The sequence below is a fragment of the Oxyura jamaicensis genome, chromosome 9 (genome assembly GCF_011077185.1).
Source record: "Oxyura jamaicensis isolate SHBP4307 breed ruddy duck chromosome 9, BPBGC_Ojam_1.0, whole genome shotgun sequence".
NCBI classification, from domain to species: domain Eukaryota; kingdom Metazoa; phylum Chordata; class Aves; order Anseriformes; family Anatidae; genus Oxyura; species Oxyura jamaicensis.
This window is the reverse complement of record NC_048901.1, coordinates 18,115,171-18,135,402: the sequence shown is the minus strand read 5'-3', so window position 1 is coordinate 18,135,402 and position 20,232 is coordinate 18,115,171. Positions and strand designations below refer to the sequence as shown.

Sequence of the window (20,232 nt, the reverse complement as noted above, 5' to 3'; positions counted from 1 at the left end):
AAATATGCTAAGAAATTATTTCACCAACAGAAACATTCTTTGAAGGAGCAAGAATAAAACAAATATTGAAAGGGAGTCTGCAGAATGTGAGTTTTAAATTGATAAAAATATGGCAAAAAAACCTCTAGTTTTGAATTTCTTTAGAATCAGAATACAAGTATCCATTTTGTATAACTGGAATTTCCAATCAATGCACATCAGAATTTGAATATTGAACATCTCCCAAGAACAACAGAGTTGCAAGTCAATAATTATTTGTGAAGGTTTTCTGGGGAATGTTCAAGAAACTAACAGCCTCTTCCAAAGTGTTTTGCAATTATGAAGAAGCATAATATACCACTTAAGCCACCACAGTATGTTATTTGTAAGGCTCTTTTAGTCATGGACTCTATCTTTGAATCCATATCTGGAAGTCATTATAATTCATGGGAAGTGTATATGCACATTTGCAAAAGTGAATTGAAAATAATCACTTGAAAGCCTATCCACAGAGGGGCTGAGCACGTTTCCTGAGACAAATTAGCCTGGCCCAATGGCTGCAGATATTTTTGAAAGTGCAAAGGACTGGAAAGTGTTGGTACAGCATCTGGATACTATATCCAAACATGAAAGCAATGGCAATTTCCCCCACCCTACTTTCTTTCTGCTAGGTCCTTTGATCAGCTGCAATATTTTTTTGCTGGCTATTTTGCTGGTGTCAGGCTGCAAGTGCTGCTGCCGATGGCTCACCTGGCCGCAGGGCGCCTTCGTGCCCCCAGGGCAGTGCGACGTACCCCATCCAGGGACACGCGCTCTGCTTTGGATGCTTCTGCAAGTACCGTCTGTGTGAAGGATGCCTACTTTTGTTCTTTTTCTGCTGGTTTCAGCTCTACAGCCCTTTGACACTGACATCCAGTATTTGACTGCGTGGTATGAAGACACTGGAATCTGTCTAAAACTTGCATTTTGCCCCATGCATCAAGCAAGCCATGCAATACTATGGAGAGAGAAAGAAGTCTTTTGCTCTGAATTATCTGTTGTTTCCTTATAAAAACTTCTATTCCAAACCAGAAGAACTATCCAAAGTCATACTAAGCAGAGCTGGAGAGTCTTTCAGTCTATTACAAAAGCTGTAGAAATACTGCTCATTTTAAAAATAGTGGGAATATTGCGGCATGCCGTGACTGTCTCGCCTTCCAGCACAAAAAGGCTGTAACGGAGCATTGCAGTGTTATTCTGACATGCCAGCTATCTCATTTGCTGCACAGTCAAAAGCTGGTTTTGAAAGTAATTAGAATGAAAATACAGCCAAGACTTTCCAGTGCTAAGAAATACAGCATTTTAAATTCAAGTATCTTGCTTTGTAGAGAATGACGTCAGTCTGTAAGAACTGGACAAATTTCCAGTCTTGGAACTTCAGAAAGATTTTCCTGTTTAGACAGAAAAGTGGAATCCGTGATAGGAGCTACTGAAGAAATTATTCATTTTTAACTGACCATTATTTGTATTTTGTAATGTGTCTGTAGGATCCGTTCTCTTGCATAACTTTCCTTTGCTATAAGAACTAGACTAAACTAGTCATTCATCCAGCGGCACACTTTTCCCCAGCTGCTCTCCCACTGATTTCCCTTCTGAATATTATGTCTTAGTAAGTAGCTCTCACTTTCTAAGTCAGTGCAAATAAAGTGTTTAACTTCAGCCCGATTGTGAGCAACACTGTCTTTTATCAGGGAAGGTATGAAAGTCAGTCTGTATGTGAAGGTTTTATTGGATGTACTTAGAGATTCCTTTAAACTGAGGATGATTGAGTTCGTGCGAGTTCAGCTAGGGCAATATGCAGAGCTGCCAACATCAGATGTTGAAAATGTCTGCCAGCCTCTTAGGAACCCCCAAAATGATGTGAGAATTATGAAGTGGAAAAATAACAGCTTTGATGGCTTGGCCTTCACTTTTGTGAGCCGTGAGTTGTTCAGTCAAATCATAAAGCTGGCAGGAGTGGGCACGGTGCTGGAAGGGGAGAGAGGTATTTTTCCAAATTTATGAGATTTTCAGGCTCTTTGTGGATCAGCTTCAGCCAAATTTGAACTCAAGCAAAAACTAGGAAGAAGCAAAAGGCATAGCAGGTAGTTTGTTGATGACTACCAAGTCTTGATGACCATCAAGATTGTGCCTTTTAATATGTGTGCTTTGAACAAGTAGGACAGATTGGCATGTACTGTGCTTGGCCCCGAGGCAGCGTGGGCAGTCTTTGAGCTGGAGTGGATGGAAAGTCTCCTGATTTCAGCAGAAGATTTGGGATGTGTCTCTTGAGCTGCTGAAACAAGCAAAGTAAGATACTGGCCATCTTAATTTCAACACATAGACCTGAGACTCAAATAGGCCAGTACTTTGGCCAGCGCTGGCCCGTGCCAGTGAGCTGTGGTTGCACCAGGGTAGCACATTTTTCTCTCAGTACAAGCTGTGACATTTCTCCGGTCCCTGTAATGTAGGTTGCTTTCATCTCTAGCCAGGCAGCTGTCTGAGCAGTTTTGTGGAAGAGAAGGGGTTTCTGTGCTTATGCAAACTGATGGATACAAAGAGAGGAAATAAACAGAGTGAGAAAGGAAAAGCCCAAAGGACTGAGAGAGATGTGGCTGTTCAGAGCTCAGAAGGGAGTCTCTGCTTCTTGAATTATCTTTATTATGTCAGACTGGGGATACTTGTGTGTGGGTGCCGTCCAACTTTTAGCATTATTATCCACTGGGAAACAGACTATGACTGAAAGCAAAAACCAAAGAAGTGATTGAAGAAGTGGTTTCTAAAAACACCTCTTCTTATTCACTGGTGCTTTCTTTTCCCAGTTTCACTTTATAGCCTTTTCAGACAAGTGCATGTACTCTCTGAGGAACAGGAACAATAGATGCAGTGTGCTGAGAATAGAATGGAATGATTTTCAGGTTTTGCAGATAAAAAAAAAAACACTGTGTTGCTTGGTCACTGGGTTGTTCATTCATATTTGGTCAACTGAGGAACATCCACACAACCTGTTCTCAGACACTGACTGTTCTACAAATCATTATTTACCTGTTTATCTGCTTCTCTCCCCCCATGTCACACTGCGTCCCGTGAGTGCTGTAGATTGTTCTGTCTGCAAACAGTTAGCTAGGAGTCAGCCACTATACTATAAGGTAAGTTATCAGTTTGCATGTAAAATGGTAGTTCCTGAATTTTATATAGCTTGTTCTACACTGCCGACTTCCTTTCTGTTGCTACTTTTGTGTATTCTTAAAAGCTGATTCCGAGTCCTGTTCCAGCAACACGTAGTGCTGGAGGCTCAGTGGCTTTGGCTGGGGTCTGATGATGCTGGGAAGGGCAGGACTTCTGTGCTGCGGTCTGAGATGGTGCCTGCAGTCTCCAGACACCTTACTTCACACATTGTATCAGATATCAAACTTGAGTTCTGTTTAGTGATGGGTTTGCTATTCAGTGACTTACTTCCTTTTTGTGTATTTTTATGATCTTTCCAGGCCTGCCATCCTTCCGTCTCTTGCGTTCACTCCCCTGAGTTCACAGGCAATGGGTTTTTCAGAGTCAGGGGACCATCAATTCAAACGTCCAGATTAAAGCACAAACTTTAATAATGGCCTGGAGACATAAATAAGCACTAATCCATTAATTGCTGGAAGATAGCAGGAACAGAAAAATGCTTGTTTCAGAGATAAAGTGACTTAATGCTAATTAGATCTGTTGAGCAATCCAAAGCCATGTCAGCAATTGGAAAAGCCCTTTCCCAATTAGTGAAGAGTAGGTGAGAGTAAAGAACTTGAGAAGTGTATATTATTTTCACTAGCATTGAAAAGAGACCCATCCTCATATCTTAAGGAGTTTGCTGATTCTAAAATCTCCTGTATCTAATTCTGAACAGCTGAGGAGTTTCATTCAGCTTTCAGTAAGGCCCCAGACCAGCAAAACATTTTGCCAGGTTCTCAGTTCACCCTTTGTCAGTAAAGTATTCAAAATATGTGCTTGGATTCCATTGGTTTAAATAGTTACTGCTGGTTCTATTATTCGTTTCAAGAAATATTTGGATTTGATCATTTTGGTAAGAACTATGAATGTCTATTAATCTTTACCCATTTTATATTTCTACTTAAGGATACACTTCTTTGCAGAAGGTTTAGTTCCTTCGTGTGGTACTGAAGAATACCTACAAGGGTTGTTCAAGGCTTTCAGGCAGCAGTGACTTAACAAAACATGAATGGGATGCCAGTTATTGCTCTCTTTTGCTAAATGCTGTCTGAATCATGAACAGAAAGACAGAATGGGTACAGGGAGTTTAAACATTTATTACAGAAGAAAGATTTATCAATACAAGATGTATATAAGAAGTGGTTTTTGAATCCTCCTGGGAGAAGCTCTCCCTTTGGAGACTTCATTCTGTCCAGCTGCTGAGAAAGCTTACACGGGGATGTCTCAGAGATTTGCAATCAAAATGTTGATCTCATGAATCTTTATGCAACTCTCCCTTGTGTCACTGGCAGGTGTATTTTTATTATTATTTTTAACTATTAAGTGACCAGCTGACTAGCTTTAGCTGCCTTTAGCACTGAATAACCACCCCAACAGTGAACTAGACCAAGCTGATACTGTTGGCAGTTAAAAGGAGCTTGTTGTTTTGGGGATATTGTCACTATCTTGATGGTTTTCTGGACACCCAAAGAGACTGTGATTTACAGGGAGAGAAATGCTTTTCTCTGCAGCACTTTCATACAAAAGGTGAGTTCACAGGGCTAAGTAATAGGAAAGACACAAATATGTGTGCACTCACTGTGCATATAAACAGCCATGTAACATGCAGACACGACAGAAATTGGTGTGTAAAAATATTAGGGCAGCAGAGCTTTGGTATTGGGATCTTGAGTATTGCTGCAGTGCAGATCAATAGACATGATCACAGTTGACTAACAGGTGAAAAGATGAAAATAATGGTTCTTTGCATGTTACTGTTTGATTTAAAAAGAGATGACGTTGCAGCTGCATGTTAATATATGGTGTAATTGTGAGGTCCTTCTCTGGACAGACTCAGGTCTGAATTCCAAGTCACTAAGCATCCTGAATTTTCTAGGGCAAGTTGGTAGAAACAGCAAGTTCTTAGCCCTATTAGTCTAATAGGGGTCTAGTAGTTTAACTATAAATGTTGCCTAAATGGTGGCTGTAGAATCACATCATTTCTTTTTTCCTTAAAGACTTCATCAGTCTTACCAATACAAATATATTAGCTGATACATCTGTGGTCTTGTAGATAAATTTGTGTTAATATTTGGAATACACCTCCTCCTTTTAATTCCTGTATTGCTGCCTTCTGTAATGGGACACCTTAAAAAAGATGTAGGTAATCTTGAAACTGTTTCTGATGCATAGGGTCAGCTTGCAGACAGTCTCTGTGCTGTTCCTGTGTCTGTGTGCATTTTATATTTTGGAAACTTTGAAATTACAGCTTTTGGTCTCGATAAAATTCTGTTTACAAACTTCTGAACTGATAATGTATGTGAAAGTACGTCTGTCAGATGGGCTTATAAGTATATTCCTTCCTATTATGTCAGTGGGGAAAATCAAATATAGAGAGGCCATGCATCTTACCCATTATGTAAGGAGAGAATAGAGCTCTACGACTTACACCTCCTTCTTTCGTATTAGAGCTGCTAGTCCAGAGGTCTTTGTAGCAAACAGCCTGCTCCTGCTAGTGGTGATAGAAAACATTTTCATTCTCAGGTACAGAAATAATCAGCCTCAAAAGACAGGTATTTAATTTTTTGACTGTACTTAGGCAAAAACCAGATGCCAAAATTATAAATTTTGATCAAGCAACGTTTTGCCTTCAAACATGACTGTTCCCAAATGAAATTAATTCAATTTTAGACAAATCAATTCATGCTTAGCATAAGGAAGGCTCTTGAGTTCAGATTCTCAAAAATCATCTGGAAAGGATAAAGGTCGAGCAATTATTTTTACGATTGGCTGCCCATTCAATTTCTGTTTCTCTAATGGGATTGTTCAGTGGGTATTCTACGAAAAGCGCGGAAATTGCTTAAGCTAATTCCACTCTGCCAAAAAGACGAAAACCCGTAAGAAGGTATTTATAACTGTTGGCTTTTCACTGGTTCTGCCTAAGCTCTTGTACAGCATTTTAATCTGCATAACTTCAGAGAGTGGTGACAGAGGAAGATCAGCTCTGACTTTCCATTGAGCCATGCTTCAGCAAAACACCTACACATGTTCGTCAGTTCTTTTGTGCAAAAGCATGCAGCTAAAGATAAGCTGTTGCTTAAGTCTCTCCTTGCTCATCCTACAGGTTTTAAGATGTGGTGAGCCTATGACACCAAGGAGGACATTTAATAATTTGTTGCATATTGTTAATGCTTCATTGATACGGAGCTAGTGACAATGATTTATAACAAGCATGGATCTGGATAAATATTCTTCCTACAGAAAAGCGTGTTTTTAGCCAGAAGCAAATCCTGCTGAGGATCTCTGGCAATCTATAAAATCACATTTAGCTGTAACAACCACATTAGAAAAAAACAAGCAGGCAAGTAAATAAACAACCAAATAGTTAATGAAGAAATCTGAGATGTTAAATAAGTTTATTAGGTATACAAAGCTCTGTCGCTTCAGTAGTACTTCATCTTTCAAAAGACGAGGAGGGATGGAAATGGCTGGGACATATGTTAGGGGTGCCAGAGAGAAAAGTTTTCCGTGGCAGACTGGCTGCAGGGCACATAGGCCAATAAGCAAAGGGTGTCTGAGTAAAAACCTTCCCTCAAACATGAGCAGAGAGGGAAAAACAGCGTAGATTAATGAGTGTTTGGAGGAGTGGTGAAAATGGTGAAGCAGCTCTGAGATGAGGATGGGCCTGTGGAGTAAGGGAGCTGAGCAGCAGCTGGAGCAGGAGGAGCTCTCCTTTGTAAGACCAACTTGTCTCAGCCCGACTCACCTGGGACCCGCTGATTGTGAACCATAGCACAGTTCCCTGTTTCCAACACAGGTTAACTCTGCGTTAGTTCATTGATTAGCAGGAAATATGCCATGGCTCAGATTTATAAAGATACAGAAATGCTTAACTCCTGTTGTTAACAAAGCGCCTTTGAAATTCTGCTGTGGTATTCTAACCTGTTCGTTTTTCTTGCTTAGTGAAATAAGTTACTGTACTTAAACTAACTAGTAAAGTCATGAAACGGAAAATTATTTCATTGCTGAATTTTAATTCCTACTTTATAATGAGCGCTCACTGGCTTTTTGAATGTAGGATCAGTGGAGAGTACAGCGCTTTTTAACATCTATCAGCCTAACAAAAGCAAGAACAAAGAAAGTCCTTTAAGAACAATAACAAATAAGGCTAAATCTTGAAATCTGAGCCCTGGCTCGGCCTCACCTACTTCCCAGGCCTAAATTTTGCTGTGACTGGAGCAGATATTGAATCTTGTGTGGACTTTGATAACCCCTGAGGTTTATTTTGCCATCATGTTCCTTTGTGGCTGTAGTGACAGGGCTTTCCAAACCACAGATGGAGTCACCACTGCCCAACATTAATACAAATACATATTAATTTCTTCTGATATCCCTGAAGGTTGCCACTGGGAGCAGTGACTGATTTATTTTGTATTCCACAGATGAGATTGAATTCAGGTGCCCTCCATGGGCTGTTAGAAATTGCACATTCTTTGCCCACAAGAATATGCAGGGAAGAGCAAGTACTAGATCTGCTATTTTCTTAATTACCAGCTATATTCAGTTGGACTAAATCCTCTAAAACCGGGATTCATTTCATTTGAATTATCACAATAGCTTTATTTAATCTAGACCAGTAGGAGCAAAGCTTATTTAAAAGCTGACCAAACTTTAAAATTATTCATTTTTCTTCAGTTGCTTTGTAAAAGTGCAGGAAAAACACTTCAAGTTTTTTCTCAAAGTGGCTAAAACCGTATTTGTCTTTAGTTTGGTTTTCCAATTGCTTTTCAGGGAGGTAGCGAGCCAGTTTAAACTGTGTCAGCATTTGGCTATGAGTGAATTGTAGAAAATTATTTTAATTGATTTTTATGTCTTGAATAATATGTTAACAGGCAGTCATTGGATTTTGCTTATGCATATAAACAAACAAACAAAACTCATGGGAATGTGTAATGTTAAATCAGATGTTTTACATTTAGGCTTAAATCTAACTAATAACTTCTGAATCTGCTTTTGTATGCGCATGCAAATTTCCATCAAAAGCAGTGCCAGGGACTGCAGGGCTGGCCTGCTAGAGTATTTTAGGAGACTTTTTTCTCAAGCTTGAGTTCTTACACCCCATTTTTGTTTGAAAGCAGAAATGAGTCTGTAGAAGTCAGTGGAATTATACAGTTAGAAAATTGATATCAACTCCGAGATCTTATGCAAGCAGAGGGTGGGAGAAATGCCTGGAGTCCAGGCATCCTTTACGTGCCCTTGCTCTGAAAAGGATGGGGAATCTGCTTGGTCTCTGCATGTAGTGATCTGATTTCAAGGTGTAGCAATTTACTTCTTCACCCCAGGATCCTTGCTGGTTGCAGGAGGCAGAGGAAACATGCAGCACGGTGGGGTTTGGCCATAGCTTATGTCACTGTGAGCAGTCTCTTCCAGGTCTCTGCACACCACAGGCAAGAAGGAAGTCCCTGAGCAGATACTTCAGCAAATTAATCTCTCCTTCTTTACGGCCCTTTTATGTTGCTGGAGCAGTATTAGAAGACAGTAGCGTGAGGAGAGTTCAGTACTTTTAATTACAGGCTTTGCTTGTAATCTCTGCTAGTATCACATACAATGTAAATATTACAGGAAAATTGATGGAAGGATGAATTCTCTGCAGGAAAGGCATATTTAAAAGCTGTTAATTGAAAGAATAACCAGGGAGCAGGGAAGAAAAGGAGATCAGCATCACGGGAAATGAAAGATATAAAAGATAGACCATGGCCACCACTGCAGTTCAGCAGCAAGCAAGATTTGAAAGCAGATGCTCTGTGATTTATTATTTTCCTGTGTGGGTAGTTCATATATGGTCTTCAGTATATGGTCTTCATTATACAGTAACCCTGCAAAACTTACGCATGTCTTCCCTTTTCTTTCTGTTTTGCCATTGATATAAATAACTGCTCTGCAACTTTAATGATTAAGGTATTAAAAAGAAAAAAAACAAACCACAACACACTTTTGCAAGTTAGAGACAGGTTTATGAAATACTCCTAGACTCTTGGGAATCTTTATTAAACAGGGACTGCCAGTCATTATCATAAGAAGATGATAAATTTATTGTTAAGGCATTATATAGCTGCTCAGAAGCACTGGCTCCATTTCCTGCTTTACCATTCTTGCTTTGTAATCCTGAGCAAGCTGCTCCAATACTTCATTTTATTTTTTTGTCACATCTTTGGTCACATCTTTTGTGACATCGTCTGCCTAAACTGTAATTTCTTGGGGTGTCAGCTTTTCCTCTAGCTTTCTGTGTATCTTGCTTTATGCTGTAAAACCCTGATCACAAACTGGGGTCCAGGCACTGCTGTAGTTCAGTAACAGTGATAGATAACAGTAGCAATAAGTCAGGATTCATAAAGACAGTTCTGCTGACACTTGCCATTTACTGCAATGTCAATACACAGAAGGATTTAAAGAAAGTCTGAATCATGCTGCTGTCATTCAGGAAATCTCTGAGCCTTCTCAAATTGAGAGTGACAAGCACAGCTACTGTTTGGATTGAGAACTCCAAGAAAACATGAATAAGTTGTACAAGAGCCTGCACTGAGATTTATGAACTTATCCATAATATTCAGCTCTTGGTAGCAATTGTGTAATCAATGGTAAGGACAGAGTTAGAGTGTTTTACAAGCATGACATTCGACATGACTAAAATATTTTACCAGTGGCATCTGCAAGGATTCCTGTAAGCACCACAGTCATACAGTTGATTGCGTTGTGAAAAAAGCAAGACAGCGGGAGGCAAAAATCCTCAATTCCTGACTACATTACAGTGTTTACAGACCAGTAATTCTGTGCCTGTAGTGAAGTGCAGCTTTGAAATTTACTAATAGAGTTATATTCTGAATCAATGCAGGAATATTTTTTCTTTTTCAGACTATATCTGAACAGTTTATCATCAACAAAGAGAGCACAACAGTCTCTGTAGGGATATGGGTACGGAGTCTGATTTAAAGTCGATAAGGATTCCATAAAACTTCTTTGCAAGGTTAGACAAAGCCAATCTCTTGTGCAACGCAATGGTTTCATAAATTCTCTGGGCAGTTTCACTTAGATCAACTGTTCTCTGTCTGCAATGGAGTGTTGCTGAGCATTGCTAGATGCTCTGACTGACAGCTGTTTGTGTTTCAGCGGTGTAATACAGTAACTGCAGTCCCTCATTTCAGGTGTACCTGTGGACCTGCCTGAGCAGGTTCTGTACGGCTGCATCCTGTAAAAACCTGTAGTGAGCAGGTGTCATCCTGGAGATCTCACAAAAGCAGTGTCACCAAACCTAGCCTGAATTAGGACTCTAGAACCAAAGGAGTCCAGAGAAAATTTGATCTGCTCCTAGTCCCCAGGTTTTCTATATTGTATAGGTAGCCTGGAGTTGCAGCCTGCACACCAGCACCATCTGGGAAGCCAGGGTTTTGCAAGAAACCATCCAGAAAACGTGTATGGAAACCCATCAGCTTCCATCAGGTCTTCATTGGAGGTATCTCGAGTCTGATAAACACATATTTTTTAACAACAACAAAAAAATTTTGATCTTCTCTACCTCTATTTACATGATTAGAACTGGTCCTGTTTTCCAAGGCAGGAGACAGGTGTTGGTCAAGGCCATTCACATGGTCTCCATGCACAAAAACTAAAATCTCCTTACATGCTATGTAATCTAGTCATTTGTTCCTGATAAAATCTGGTGAAATCAACCCAATAATTTTTCAAATGAAAAAAATGATGTTTTTACTTCCTTTGACCACTGTGAGTGTGGAATATTTTCTACAGGCTGCATTTCTATTTCTCTTGTAACACCGTTACAACATAGAGTCACCACAGTTAGAGATGGGAGGAACACACTGAAGCATCAAGCTCAAGCCATCTGCTAGGTGATATTTGAAAAGTAAAAGACACGGGTATTTTACGTAAGGATCCTCTTGGTTCAAATGATGACAAATTTTAAGGATTGGTGGAAAATAATTTTGAATTTTGTTAAATGGTTTCATCATACAGGAAGTAATATCACTTCTGCTGATGATGGAAAATGAGGTTGGCCATGCAGTCCAGAATGATTTATAATGGAGTGCAGCACTCTATAAAGTTCTTTAGCCTTTAATTCCACCAAGACTTATGATCTTTACAACCAGAAATTTCAAAAATTAATGAATGTAGCAGTTGAATAAGTGTGAAAAGGAAGCAGAAATTATTTCATAATGACTTAGTGAAAATGTTTATTTTAATCCCCAGAAGGGAGCCTGCTTTTCAAAATTAAGACTCATGGAGAAACTATTTCTGAAATGGGATTGGTTGAAAGATAAGAAATTATTTATTACATTCCTAATGAACTCATGAAGCTTTAGAGATACAGGCTTAATCTTCTCTTACTTTAAAGAGGGAATAAAACTTGAACTTCATCTAAATGTGCTATTTTTCCCCTTTGCCACAGCCAAATGTAACTACACTGCAGTGTTTAGGTGTTGCCAGTGAACCTGACTCAGTTTTCTTCATCAGTATTGTACGTAATGACCAGAGAGTGCCACTGTTTGTACCTCTGGGACATCTTTATTGCCAATGCAAAACAATTGGCTTAAATTTGGGAAACAAATCTGATGGAAAAGCAAAATTGGATCAGCAGTCAGCTCCCTGTCTATCAGCTGCAGCTCTTCAGTAAAAGTTTGGTTTTGTCATCAGCAGAAACAAGTTGTGATCTGGAACTCCACCAGCAGCAAATCCTTGGTGTGCAAAGTAACCACTCTTAAATATCTAGTTTTAGGTAGAATGGTATGAATTTATTTGAGGGCATTTGACTGTGAAGGTACTCAATGATATACTAGGAAAGCAATGATGAACCTGAAAAATGGTTCACACCCAAGGGGCTGTATATTGCCATGCCTTTGGAAGGGTGCACAAGGCAGTAAAAAAGAGAGTTACGCAAAGACGCAGTCTTCTGAAAGTGTTGCCAATTGCATACCTTTCAGGAGAGTTGCTCACCTCGCTGTTGTCTCCAAATATCCTCATTCTTTGCTCCATGTAAATGAAGTACAGAAACTAGAATATGTGCAGCCTTCACAGCTGGGCTTTCACAAGAAGCCAAGACTGAGAAAGACAGTTAGCAAACCATGAGGAAATATGGATTATGTTTGCCTCTTCCATTCACTACAGGAGTGAATGGTAGAAAGGACAGTCAGAGCAAGTCCCATCATCTCTCTGTGGATGTACCTTTTCCAGCTCAGATATATTGCCCAGGATGCCTTCCCTCTCCCTAAAGGGAAGAATAAACCGTGCTTCTGAACTCTACCAGTGGGGCAGTCAGTTTTTGTGCTAATCCTGTCCATTATCCACTTATCGTTACCTCTGCAGGTTCCTACACTCAAAGCAGAGCTGTATTTTTCCTACACCAGTGCACAGCTCCATGCCAGTTTCCTCAGTCTTGCTTTCAAGCTTTGTCAGGCCTTTGTGGAAATTCTAATGGAAGCACTAAATCATTTTGCTGTGGAAGGTGAGCCTGCTTTGGCTATTAGCTGCAATTAGCATTCACCCTTCCTTTTAATGAGCACGCTGCTCTGGTCTCCCCCTTTAAATACAACATTTTGCTCGTTTTAGGTCTTGATTTCCTTTCTAGTGAATAGGTACCTTGAGAATTGTTCAGCAATAATCGCTATCATAGCTCATCATTCCTCAAGACTGGGAGTTTGTGATAAATTTGTGCAATACTTATATAAACAATGGCTAACAGTTACGTAAATGATTTCCTTTTGGACTGAAGATGTACTAGCATGAACTTTAAATGTGTTAGTTCAATGTTTTGATGCTTTACACCCTGTATTATCCTATATATTAAGAAATATGACTGTAAAATGCTTCCAGTCACATTACCTTTGCCTTGCATAGTGCTAGGTTCAGCTTACAAGATGCTGGGAAATAAAGCCCTCCGAGTTAAATGGTCAGCCTTTCTAGCTGCATTCTGCTGTTCTAGTGACTGAGCTAACCAAACACCGATGTCCCTGGGAATTTCTTCTTAGTAAGTGGGCATTTGGGGTGGGAGAGTGCCAAAGTAGCAGCACATTTTTGGCTTTCTTCTAGATTCTGTCCTTGAAAAATGATCAGGGAAATGCCTGTCTGCCATGGCACATCCCTTTCTACAAGAATATCCCTTTGGGGATGTGCCAGCTCATGATGTACCAGAGCAACAAATGGCTTTGTGCCATGAAACCAGGCCAATCCCTAGCTGAAGACAGAAGCCCGAGTGCACAGAGAGAGTTTAGGGCTGCTTTACTTTCCCCTAAGTTGTACCTGCTGGAGTGCAGCATAGAGTGCAGAGTTGCTATAGGAACCTCGTGAAAGGACCCAAGGTTCCCTTTTGTTCAGGTGTCACTGTCAGTCCTATAACAAACACACTGACTTACATGGGAAAATGCTAATTGGGCTGAAAGGCTATTGCAGTCTCCTGTTGGGAGAATCCACTGAAATGCACTCAGAAAATGAATGGCCAAAGAATAAGAATTTCTTCTTCTTCTTATACATGCCCTTCAGAGTGCCTGTTGGCAACCCCAGTGCCTTCTGACTGCTGTACTAACATCTGCACCTGGCATTTAGGACATGCACTGTTTTGGTCAGCATCACACAGACCTGCTTTGGATTTCAAGTTTACCAAACTGCTTGCAAACGAAGGCTGTCGATTGAAGCCTTTGCTGTTTGCACAGTAAATAATACAGGGATACAGCTGTCCCCTGGGCGTGCAGGGGTTCTCAATGCGTAAAGGTAGAAAGCCTAGTTTTCTGCCTGCCTGGGCAGGCGTAGATGACAGGAAACGAATAAAGAAATCCATAACAGCTAAAGGGAACTTCTCCCCTCCCGTGCTGTCACTACGTTCACAGAGACAGTTCTTCTGCAGACACCTTGGTTTATGAGAAGAGCAAGAGTTGAGACTGGGTCCCCAGACACTTTGGTAGGCTACACATTAACATTGGCTCAGGTTTTATCAGTTATTATGTAGAAAGAAGCACACAGCTGGCAGGTTATGTGGAATATAAATGCCATGTAATATATATATGGCTTGCTGGTTTCTTGCTTCTTTTCAAGCTGAAAGCACACTGGGATCAACAGGCAAGACTAACAATTTTTGCAAATGGCCACAAACCTGCAGATTCAAACAATGCTCTCGTTTCACATAATGGCTCTCTGCCAAGGCTATGATCTGCTCACCCCATGGCAAGCACTAAAATAGGAATAGCAGAACCCCCCAGATCAGCTCGTTAGCACTTGAAGCGTTTAAAAACATGTCCTCAATCCTCAAGTATATATCCAGCTAAGTCAAATCTGTGTCCTGAGCCAGAATTTGTCCTGAAACCATTATTGTGACTAAGCTGAGGGCAGTATTAGAAAGTATTAAATATTTATTTGGGGATTCTGATGATGCTAAACATTTTTGCCTGTGGAAGCTCCTATCCCAGTGACCGTAAATGAAGAATAGGACTTGGATGAAGCAGATGGTTCAGCAGATGGCAGCTTGCTCCTTTTTTAACCAGGCTTTTGTGTAAATGGAGTGTGGCATGGATCGCTGTATGCTTTTTGACTTTGAAAGTGTGTGTGTGTGCTCTTATGTTTTAATAAGCGTTTAATTATGAAACCATGTATGATGATGATTATGTGGATTTTACTGGATCTTTACAGATTTCAGAAGCTCTTGAAAAATTCATTTGGTTGCTGATTTCTGGAACTAATGCTATCTTTGTAAAAGGGTTTATTTGGTGTCGATTTTTAATTAAATGGGAGCAGCAGCAATCAGTGAGTGTGGGACTGGATGAAGCAAGATTTTATTACAGTCCTTAAATTGTTGGCTCTTGTTTTCTGGTTCTGTTTCTTTTCCATTAGACTTAAATTTCGTGACTGCCCAGAAGCATTACGATTTCAGTGAAACTAAAATGACAAAAGAGCCAAGAGGTAACTGAAGAAAGCTGAGATGTGAGGTTCACTTTGCAAACAGCTCCAGTGAGCTGTTGAACAGCCCCCGGCACCTACTTACAGTTCCTGTGCTGAAGGTAACAGCCTCCTCAAACATGCCAGCAGGTTCTGCATGTGCTCCCTAACCCATTTATTCAAAATTAGATGGATTAGGGGAAAACAAACAACAACAAAATAACACCATACTATACAGCCATTTCAACTAACGAGCCTCATTTAGCTGATACAGGTTAAGGAAAAGTCACAGCTCTGGCAGCAGATCTGAGGCAGCATAATTTCTGTGGCAGGAAATGTGATGATTTGCAGCAGGATTAGACTGGGGGTGGCGGCATATTGCACAGCACAGCTGGAACTGGAAGAGAACGTCCTGTTCTAAGAGTGGTTAACCTGATGAAGTGTCTTCCGCCTCCTTATGGTTTGTGTTCCTGTAACTCACCCGCAGATTTGCTTCTAATTTCATGTATTTTTTTTATAAGGCCACAGACTGGTCTTTAGGATTCAGCTCTGTAAGCTGGAATGCAACTGAAGGTGGTCTGCTCTGTTCTCAGTTTATCTAAATTTTCCTCTCACCATAGTATCCAAGTGCCTTGTAACCTTTCACTGGGAGCTGGGACTTGATGACTTTTGAGATCTGTTCATTCCCTCATTATTTTCCCAGGTAGGGAATTGTGTAGGAAGAGCAGTGTTTTTGCTGGCAGAGTTCACAGGGTTATCAGACTGCTTTAAATTACACAAAGATGTATGAGCCAAAAGATGACCTATTTGCAGAATTGTCCAGCTTAACTTCGTCTCCTGCTTGAAGTGTTTCTAAGCTGAATGTAATGCAGAGCTATTCTAGTATTCCTAAGGGATTTCTTCACAGAATCTGGAACCCATCCATGGGTTTCCACACTTTAATCAATGCAGAGTCGAATATTGATTTCTTTCAGAAGTCAAAACATTTTTTCCCCTTCTCTGGAGACTTTGGGTTTTTACCTTTGGCTGCAGTCCTTGAATTAATATGGAAATTGAGAACATCGCTTAGGACCAGTCTTGTGTTCAAACAAAATGTGCGGCTGCATGGAGCCAGGTATCCTGTGCAAGCTCAGACGCTCAGATGATTGCTCTGTCTCCTCTGGCAGCTGGACGAGCTGCTCAGCCATGTGCCCATCTCTCCCTGAGCTCCTCATTGTCTGAGGAGCAGCACAGTAAGTGGCTTACGTGCTACTCATCTTTCTTGTTCCCTTTCTTGTGAGAGCTCTTCCTCATGCCACCCTGTAATAAAGGTCAGCACAGGTCTCTTTGGAAATTTTATTAAACTGATAAGGTAATAAGGAGCTGATTACAAGCCAGAAAGCAGCTCCATGGAGAGCAGCCATTTCTCCCATCAGTAATCCATAGTCACCTGTAGGTGACTGTCTATCAGGCAAAGTGTTTCAGATTTGCAGCTAAAGTCTAACAGCTTTCCTCTAATCAGCATGTCCCAGCTGCTGATAAGAATGGCCATAACATTGTCTGCGTGATGCTTCCTCTCACTATTTGGCAGTGTCAGGTTAGAATGTCTCTCACTTAATACCATATAAAATTGGAAATGAAACAGTGGGGATCCAGATGTCGGCATCAGGTATTCCTGATATTCCAGGTCCAGTGGTATTCCAGGTCAGAATTAAGTCAGCCTCAGCGCCACAGAGGACCGAGGGTCTTGTGCTCCTCTGCGTGCCTACTCTGCTGAACACATGCAGGTGTGATGGAGCACAAGGAAATACATAGCATCAAAAGAGCAAGGTCTTGAAAGTGATTCTTTTAAATGGCATATGTGATTTTGGTGAATTTGTCACGATGCCAAGGGAGCTGAAACAATTCCTCCTAGCCACAAAGATGTGAGTGCAGGCAGAGTTGTAATCAAGTACGGTCACATCCAGCCTGATTTGAAGGGTAAGGTTCTTGGTGGTGTTAAATGACAATCTGTCCTGAATTTGTCATGCCCATATGTCATCAGTAACAACTTACACAACACACCTCTCATTTTAGATCCAAGTTTGCATCTGTTCCAAGCAAAACATGTGCCATCTCCCTGTATATTCCTAGCAAGTCTATATTAGACAACACATGAGTAAGTGAAACAGGAAAAAGTCTTTTCTATCTTATGGAGAAATTAATAGAAAATTTCTGTCACTTTTGCCTGGCTTTATGTGCATATAAAACCTCAGTGGAGAAAATTCCTCAAAACACTTCACGACATTTCAATGACACCTGAAAGGCTATTTCACCTTTCCACATATGATGAATACTTGAGAGAAATTTATTTTCATAGGTTTTCAAGAAAGTGGTGGTAAACAAAAGAAAATTTGTCCTTGGGCGCAAATCAATTAAAAAGCTACAGAAATCAAGTAACCAGTGACTTTTTATGATGCTTCCTTTGTGATTTGTCCTGTGTTTCATTGCTCCATCATCCAGGTAAGGGACATCTTTAAAATACGGATTCAGGCTGAGAGCAATCCATCCCTGGATATTGAGATGCCAGATAGCTGATACAGTTTCAACCTTACAGCAGGTTGAAGCTTCAAAGGACTTGATTTATAAATGTTTTCTATTTTTAAATATGCAGCTGGACATCTAGTGTGATTTACAGAAGCATCTGATTGGCTTTGATGCTTAATTTTCATTGACTAACAACCAATGTTTAGGTGCTTCTATAAATCTCCCTAGATGTTTCTCTTCATCGTTAGACACATAAATGTTTTGTAAAGCAGGCACAAAAAATGTAGGCCCTAATTTTCAAATTCTCAAATCTCATGTGACATCAATGGCTAGATTTCAAGAATGCTCTTTTCTGAGCATCCTGAACACTTGCAGATTCTGTAAATTCACTGTCATCATTTGATATATATTTTTTCAGGAATTTTGAACTTCTATCTGCAAAACATGAAGCCATATTGCAGAGAAATCTGCAAACCTAGAATATCAGCATTTTAACACTACGATGTCCTACAGGAATGCTGACACTATTATAAACGTGGTGACATTCCCAAGTGCTGCCTTTGTTCATAATGTTTTTATTTTCCCTTTTATTTACTTTATTGTGGTACAAGGTCACATCATTTACTGCTATGACTTGGAACTGTTTGTTGAAGTGAAGCAAAGGACGCTACAGGATGTGAATATTCTTTCTCTTTCCCCATCTTCCCTGCTCCTTCTCAGTATGTCAATATAAATCAAAATTAGGCCAAAAGGATTTGAGGTGATGAAACCTGAGATTAATCCTAATTAAAGTAATAGAAATGCATTGCTGAGCTCTTTTGTTCTTTGAGATATTCTGCTAACTGACTGCAATGGGATGATGTGTTGTGCCAAATTATTTGCTTTCTAAACTGTAAGCCTTTCTAATGGGAGGGATGTTATGAGTTTCTAGTTGCTTTCAAGGCTATACTTAGGGCTGCAAATGCTTATTTTGGGATACGTTGGTGACTACTGTGAGAGTTTGTGTGATAAGTAAGACTGGGAAGGCAACTTCACATCTTTCCAAATTAGCAGCCTCTAAGCACCCATTTTTCTGCTCTTTGTCCCATTTTGTGCAAGACCAGCTGCCCTCGCAAGGCTATGAAGGAAGGTGCTATCCATATGTATGCAGTGTTATGGATTGTAGAATCTCAGCATTTCTTCAGCAAACACATCAGAGTGTCAAATAGTATTAGGTTTACAGTTAGGCCTAGAATATATACATACATATACATATATACATACATACTTGCTTTTGCTAGTTTACTGTTCTTCTGATGTTTCTTTAAATCTAGCAAAAATTCTCTAAAACCAGTCTATGTGGCTAGAAGGCTTTTTGGGAGAACTTCATAATTCAAGAGGCAGTAAGAAAATGGCCAAAAATCTATCTTCATATATTCAAACACCAAGTATAGATTTTTAAACCACAGCAATTCAATTTCATTTTAAGATTCAGGGAAATTTTAAAAATTAGTAAGGATGTAGAGCTGGCTTCTTATTGAGATACCACAAGTATAAATCTGACACGAGCCAATACAAGATTTCCTAATTCAGAATAAGCCAAATGCAAGTTAAGCTCAATTATACATGAAAATGACTCCAGGAATGTACAGTTTAAAATTTTTCGATAAATTATGTATGAAATGGAGTCATTCCACCACTTTGTTGTCACAAATGCAACGAGTCGAGGATACTACTTTAAAAAAAATTGTGGGTGAGTACAGAAAACACAAAATATAATTAACTCAGACAGCTCTTAGACTCTCATTTTTCTGCCTGATTAAAATTTAACCCAAATAAATAAATAAATAAATAAATAAAAGTGAAAAAAATCTGCCAGCAACCTGAACCTCTTCCTAAGCCTCACGTACCCACTGAAGTTTTCTTCCTGCAGCTGTGTTGACTCCAAACAGTTCTGGCTGTATTTGCTCACTGTGCTGCTCCTGGGTACACGTGAGAGGAGAAGAAAAGAGGTTTGTGGCTGAAACAAAACCACCCACAGCTAGGACAAGCTGTAGCCTCATTAAACTTAGCTGTCCCCAAGTGCTTTCTTGAGAATAGTTGCTCAAAACTACCCAAAGTAATCCACTTTCTTAACCCCTCCCCACCAAGGCTTTTTTTCTTCCCGTTATTAGAATTTTTCATCCCCCTGACTGTGATAATGTCACTTTTTATATATGTGGGAGAATCCGCAAGCAGAATCTGGCCACTGGGCCTTAGGCCAGATGTCCTCATCCTCATGGAGCTGAAGGGCTCTTCTCAGCCTGAAACTGGAGAACTGGCTTCATCCCTGCCACTAACATCCACCCGAGTGCTCTCTGTCTGCCAGCAAGTGAGTTGCAAGCTAAACTGTTTAATAAACGTTAGGGGAAAACACCAAGGATAGGCATTGAAAACAAAAGTTCACCCAGACTGGACAAGTGGAATCAAGGCCTCAGAGAGAAAATTAAGAAACTTTCTTATTAATGAGGAAATGTAATCTTCTATTTATATATATAAATCCTTTTAGTTCTTGAGAACCTCATCTGCTCGGGTTTGACCTCATCTTTCCCCCGTTTGTTCACCAGTTATGTATTTTCTCTGCAGCAG

The 20,232-nt window shown here is 40.1% G+C and overlaps 1 long non-coding RNA gene across 1 annotated transcript in view; it reads left to right on the top strand.

The window, feature by feature from the left end:
* The window catches only part of LOC118171677, a 64,823-nt gene that overhangs the window by 37,155 nt on the left and 7,436 nt on the right, over positions 1–20,232 (top strand). The window contains exon 3 of the long non-coding RNA XR_004753314.1: positions 1,349–1,358. This is a non-coding gene — a long non-coding RNA (uncharacterized LOC118171677). The remainder of the gene's footprint in view (positions 1–1,348; positions 1,359–20,232) is intronic.